This window comes from Protopterus annectens, chromosome 9.part0, assembly GCF_019279795.1.
Source record: "Protopterus annectens isolate FY-2018-M chromosome 9.part0, PAN1.0, whole genome shotgun sequence".
NCBI lineage: Eukaryota > Metazoa > Chordata > Ceratodontiformes > Protopteridae > Protopterus > Protopterus annectens.
This window is the reverse complement of record NC_056743.1, coordinates 267782300-267789829: the sequence shown is the minus strand read 5'-3', so window position 1 is coordinate 267789829 and position 7530 is coordinate 267782300.

Genomic DNA, 7530 nt, shown 5'->3' with positions numbered 1-7530 from the left:
CCATGTTATGGTTACTAAAAGAATTTTGTACTTCATCCATTACACCAAAATATGTAGTTAGTTACCCATTAAACATTATTATCAGTTATCGTAATTTTATATTCATGCATCCTAAGTATAAGGAATGGAATTTTATTCTATTCCTATAATGTATACACAAGGTATGCTTTTGTCAACCACCTCTGAAAGAACTCTTTAGTCACAGAGAATGATCTAAAGTATTGGTATCAGTTGCTGTCTGATAATAAAGTAAAAAATTTAGACTTCTTAAAGCAAGAATTTGATTTGAGAGAAACATGTTGGTTAGAAATTCAGAGTTTTAGACAACATCTTATTAATAAAATTGATTTAATGTCTTTAACAGTTAAAGAATCTGTTCCAATACTGATTGATTACTTGATATTAAATTTGCAACATAGAGTTTCTGATAAAGGTAAGCTCTCATACATACATAAAATTATCAGAGAAGAAACTCATTACAGTTCAGATACCTACTGGAATTATTTCATTTCCATTAATGGTGAATCACCAAAACAACAAGATAAACAATATATATTGGAATCTGCTTATAAAACTACTTCTTCCATTAATTGGAGACTTTTTACTTGGAAAATTTTACATAGATCCTTCTATACACCTTTAATGATGAATAAAATAAATAATAAAGACAACTTATGTAAAAGATGTAATGTAGAAATAAATGCTGATTGGGCACATATGTTTTATGACTGTATAAAATTGAAGGAATATTGGAAGTTAATCAATGATTTTTGCAAGCCCTTTTCACAGATAATTTCATTGTTTCTCAATCACTTATATTATTTAACACACCTGTTCCTAAAAGTGTTAAATAAGTTAAACTTCCCTTATTATGGTCTATTCTAGCAGTGGCTAGAAAATAATAACCAGAAATTGGATTTCAGATACCCCTCCTTCATTTAATGAATTTAAAAATGTTATGACTGAAGTGTGTCATATGGAATTGATGACAATAAAATCAAGAACTACTAGAAAAACATCTTATTATATTATATGGGATACTTTACAAAACCTGTTAAAAAAATCTTAGTCTCAATAGCATGACATTATAGTTTAATCAATTGATTTGATTTGTAGTGGATGTCTTTGTAAATACTTTGGTTATTTTATTGAATGTTATAACTATTTCTATTTTAATTGCTTGTATAAAATTGTTATGATATTTATTTTGTATGTTAAAAGCAATAAACTTGTTTTAAAAAAAAAAGACTATACCCCTAAACTTTGCCTCAGGTGAAGTCATTACAGACTGAGGTAAACAGATGGCGAGATGGGCAGAGAATTACCAGGACCTCTGCTCAAAGGAGACCATTGTCGCCAATGCAACAGTCGAAAACACAACCCCCAACCCTAGCATGGAAGAGCTTAATGAACCACCCTCTGTAGAAGAGCTTAGTAAAGCCATCAACTCCCTTGTCTGCAGTAAAGCTCCAGGAAAGGATGGCATTCCCCCAGAGGTCATCAAGGCTGGCAAGAAGTGTGTTCTCCTCAACCACCTGCATGAGCTCCTACTACAGTGCTAGGAGGAAGGAACAGTGCCCCAGGATATGTATGATGCCAACTTCATCATGCTTTATAAAAACAAAGGAGACCAAACTGACTGCAACAACTACCATGGAATATCCCTCCTCAGCGTTGTTGAGAAGGCCTTCACCTGCATAGTTCTAACAGGCTGCAATCACTTGCAGGGTATGTATATTATTTTATCTAGTTTTGTATGGATATTTCTTTAATTGTTTTAAATGAATTTGTGCACCTAGTGAGGTGACTTGATTGTTAATTTTCATTGGTTGATTTGTATCATGTGCATCTTGGGTGTGTTGTTTAAACAGGATGTGACTAAGAAATATTTTTTACTTATTCTGATGAAGTTCCTGTTCTAGGGACAAAAGCATTTAACTGTGTATACTCATGTATGGATTAAGTTTTATTTTTGGACCGACTTAAATGTGCCTGCGGTGTATGTTTTGTTTTTGAAGTTTGTTTTTCTGTCTTTCACCCTGCTGAACACCGTTTTGTGTTTGTATGGTTCTTAAATAATTTAGTTATTAATTTAACTTATGAAATACTTGATGTACCTACTGTATCTCTATTAAATAAAGATTTGAATTTTATACCCAGTGCCTTTGTACCTTTACATAACGTAATTTTGGATGTTAAAAATTTTTCTAGGATACTAACATTGGATTACTAGTTTGAATATAAGGGTAGCACAGTTGGGCATACTGACACTGAGCTGTTTGACAACTTTAATTTCTGTAAGTCTATATTTAAACCCCTATACTTCTCTACAGTTAAAAGCTTTTGAGAAATCCATTATCAATGAGTTATATACCCACTAAAGATATTTTTTTTATAATTATGGTGCAAATATAATCTCCGATGAAGTACACGCATAGTAATCTAGTTGTTACATATGCTGAGAAAGATGGGGCTGTTGTTGTATTGAGGGCCATAAAAACTATAATTTAGAAGCTTTTAAACTTTTAAACAGCTGAATAAGAGATCAGCTTATTCAATAATAGATATAAGTCCAACAGATATCTTTAAAAAGGTTATAGACAAGTACTTGATTAATGTTAAAAATGAGGGGGTCATTACAAATGACATATTTAGACACCTAAAGTTGGAAGAATTTTTTAGGCTGAAGTTTTATTTAGTACCAAAAATACATAACCAGATTAGGTCAGTTCCAGGTTGACCCATAATGAGTGGAAAAGGATCAGTAAATGAGCCCCTTTCTGAATTTCTGAAGTTTTATTTGAAGCCTCTTTTACTCCATACATGATCCCGGTTAAAAGATACCACTGAATTTTTAGCTTTAATGAACCAGATTTCTAGCCAAAATACAACACGTATGTATACCGTAGGTGTCAAAAGTTTATATACTTCCATCCCTCTTGATATTGGTATTTTGGATGTTAAATATTAGGTTGATTTTTAGCAAGCTATGCATATTCAAATGGATTCATCAACTTTTTGTTGACACTTTTGCATATTGTATTGGACATAAATGTTTTTCATTTTAACATTTACTGCTATTTACAACTTCTAGGAATAGCTATGGGGGCTACTTTCACTCCAATATTTGCTGATGCCTATACGGGTTATTTTGAGCAGATCATGTATATGATTTTGAAAAGCATACTTTGAGGTTTCATTTTGAAATGTAGCAGAGATTTTTGGACAACTGTTGGTTGTTGTGGAAAGGCTTGACCAGCAACCTTTTGGTATTCATCCAATATTTAGATGTCAATGCTTTTAGTTTAAAATTTGCTGTCAGATTTTATCACTTTACCTTTGACTTTTTGGATATTGATATCACTAAGTCTATTAATAGTCCCGTCACTACCTCTTTATAAAGCCATTCTTTAAAAATTCACTTCTATTAGCCACTAGTTAACATTCTGGATATATGAAAAATAATATTCCATATTCATAATCCATATACTTAAAGGGAATCTGTATTGTTCCAGTAGACAGAAAAGCTCAAGAGGAGGGTTTAATACATTTTTAGCTACAGGCTACATGCATTCAGTAGTTTTGGAAGCCAAAACAGGGCTTGGAACATGGATAGGGAAGACTTTTTACAAAAAATATATAAAGTACATCAGAATCTAGTTCCCACCAGTACGAAGAAATTTATCACATTTGGTAATAATACTTTCAAAATTAGGATGTGTTTAAGAAATTTTGGCTGATATTTATGGCTGACAGCTTTTTCAGTACCATGATTTCTTTTAAGTGTTCATTTATATGCAGAAATTGACAAAATTTGGAGAAAACACTTTCTTCTTTTAAAAAGCTATTTCTTCCCAAAATAACACAGACCCTGCTAGAAACACAACCACAGGGATCTTTTCCAAGTGGTTCTTATCTTATTCATTCTGCCAATATGTTGGAAAATCTAAACTTTTCTTCTAAAAACAGTAGTATGATTTTTAGAATTAAACACTGGTTTGCATGTACTTCTGAATTTATCATCTGTTTAGTGACCTGTTTGTGTTTTGCTTTCTATGTCAGCGAAGCAATATGCTAGTTGAAGCAACATATTTCACTACACTTTAGTGATTTTCCTTACAAAAGAATGAGAAGTGCCCTGTACAAATAAACACCAGCTGTCTCACCCCAATGCTTTATTTAGCATTTTTGTTATAGAGTGTGCACTTTTTAGCCCTATTGGATTATAAACCTATGTGTATTATAAACCTGGGGGGCACAATACATGCTGGGCTGAATGAATTATTTTACATTTATTTTTAATTTTTTGTGGTATATACATATTCCCACTTTTCTGTAGAGTTATACCTTTATTTATTGTAAGCATATGGTGGTAATATACTACCTATTATAACTTTTGTTATGTACTGCAAGTGGTAGATTATGCTATTTCATCAACAATCATACTTTTTTATATTTTTTATATTTAAACTGATTGAATTTAAAAATCTTTTCATTTGGTTTAAAGTGATTCATTTTTGACTTTTTCGGGTTTCCCATGTATTGTCATTTAAATTGAGTCAGCTGATTTTGGTCTTTAGGCACTGAAGAACCTCAATTGTGAGAAACCTAATTTGCTTTTTTGTGTGGGTGGCTGAATAAATGGTTTAATTTGTAGCCTACCTCTCCATGGTGCTGAGTGTTATATATACAGAAAGAGACAAAGACAGAGAGAGAGAGAGAGAGAGAGAGAGAGAGAGAGATGAACATGTACCAGACTTATTTACTTACTAACGGCCAGAAGAACACTTTATGCTTGGATGCTTATATCTATTTCCAACATTTTTAGAATAAAGTTTATATTTTTTTTCATTATTTTATTCTGCTGTTGAAAATTAAATTGCTCTGACACATTAAATGCTTTACTTCATGTGTCTTTAAAATTAGCATTATGGCATGCTCTGTGATGCAGTCAGGTTGATGTCTTACTGCATCACAGAGCATGCCATGATGCTATTTTTAAAGACACGTGGCATGCTCTGTGATGCAGTCAGGTTGATGTCTTACTGCAGTCCAGACAATACACATTTGAGGTGTTGTTCCACGTCTAGAAGGTGCCAGTTGCATGAACTGAGCAGCCAAAGGCTGGGTCCACCATCCTGTTAGAGTATGGTGGCTAGGTCCTGTTTCTGGCATTATTACATGGAGGTCAGGGGTTCAGATCTGAACAGTAGAAGCAAGACAGTAGGTGAAGACTGTAGCCTGCCAGCCAGAGCACTGCAGTGTATCTGGTGTGGGTGTGAGGAAGCAGTCATGTAAGCGCAATACTGCATGATCTACCTAGGCAATGTGTTCACTTATTGGGCACAAAACAAAATGACCTGTCCAGAATGATGACCTTCCAGTGGCCTGCTGTCTTTTACTTTGTCAGCTAAAGATTAATGAGTGTTAACTGGTACTCTGCAGTGGAAAGAGGGTACACCACATTGTGCCAAAAGTAACAGATTGTGGGCAGTAAAATGTCTGGCCTGGCCCTGAAGAAGAATAAAAGTGAAGCAGGTAGAAGCCATATTAATATAAAAATATGCAGTACTGTGATCTCTAAGGTACATGCAATCAAGAAGTTATTGCTCACGCCTTACTACCTTCCAGCATATATTACTGTGCAGATGTGTAGATCAAAATGTATTTCCATTTACAATGTTCCTCGCTTAAAATTATTTTTTTTTCTATGTTCCTAGATCAGTTATGCATTATGATTTTTTTCTGTAATAACCCTAAAGGTGTCATGTACAGTTGTACAGTTGTCATGTACAGTTGTAGAAGAATACCTGAATGGGTATTGCATGCAGACCTTGGTACCTGATACACAACACTATAATGTAAACATATGAGCTGCTACTTTAGAATGAAATGGACTGAGGCTTATCTGAACTGCAACCCAAGAGCGTTGACAGTTGCTGTTTGGTATTGCATCAACATATGTATCATATCTGTAGAAAATGAGCTTCCTTATTTGCTTCAGTCATGCTGTTTGATAGTATAATGTGCTGTATGATCAACCTTAAAATGAAATAAATCACACTTTACATTAATGACAAAAACTAAGTTAGGAGGTACCTCATTATATGCAAATGTGTTCAGCCACTGTATATATTTGTGCAGTGCTAATTTATATAATTAATTATGCATATCATAATTCATTGTAATACACTGATGGGGTGCAGCATAAGTTTATAGGGGTTGCCGTTTATCAACGACAACCCCATAAGCACACAACCTGTGGTGAGAGACCTGGGTACTCAGGTTGATGATAACCTCACATTTGACTATCGCATAGCGGCAGTAGTCAGAAAAGCTTTTTACTTGGTTCATCTCATAAGTAAAGGAATTGCATCCAGAAAGAAGGAGGTTATTACCTTTACATATACTCCTCCCTCATTAGACCAATAATTTAGTATAACTCCCCATTTGGTATGTACCTTTCCAAACATCTGCACCAACTGGAAAGGCCACTGAAATACCTCACAAAGAGAATCCATGGCCTACAATAGCTGTCCTATGTGGACAGGCTGAAATCACTATCACTCTACTCAGTATCATACAGATTGCTCAGGGGTGATCTGTGTCTCACCTACAAGGCAATCTTGGACCCTGCCCTACTAGAGATGCTCCGTATCTGTATGTCTACCTCATCATGCATTAACTGTTCAAAATGCCTAAATCTAATATGCAACATCAACAAAACCTGCTGGAGACAGGTTTGTCTCCCAGAGGTTACCCCATCTCTGGAATAGACTTCCCATACATGTCAAATAGAGTACTTCACTGACCCTCTTCAAGCACAACCTTGATGAGTGGAAGGGAAACCGCAAATTTATCCCAGGGGTTCCACCTGTGTCCCTCACTGACAAGGACAACAGGTGCTGACTGAGGTTTTTTTTGGGGGGATAAACTCTTGGCTAGGCTTGTAAGGTCCCCAGGGCCATTAGCCTAATAACCTCCTATGATCCTTTAGAAAAAAGGAATAAAAAAAAAATAATAATTCAAAAAACATGCATTAGTACAGTGAGCTTATATCACAATATAAGCACAAATTGGAAGCCAGGATAGAAAATACAAGTAGGCAATGGGGTAGAGATGATTTCATGAAAGCATCTAAAAATATTGCATGAAACCAAATGATATGTACTTGATGGAGAAAGCAAATAACGGCCTTTCAAGTAGAGCTAATTAATCATTTAAATTCTCACAAAATGACATGTTTGAATATATTAAGGAGACTGATAGTTGCAAAGGAAGATACTCAAGAAAGAGTATTGACTGTAAAAAATAAGAACAAGCAATCACATCATACAAGTATTTTTACAAACACATATGATATATTACTCATACCAGTTAGAAAAGAAGATGAAGGAAACATAAACCCCGGGATTCATGAAGCTCGGCGCAAGGCCGGCGTAAGGCCTGCGCCGGCAGTGCATGGAATATCCGGCGCAGTAGCGCCATATACATATTAATGAGAGTGCACCGGAATCACAGACACATGCG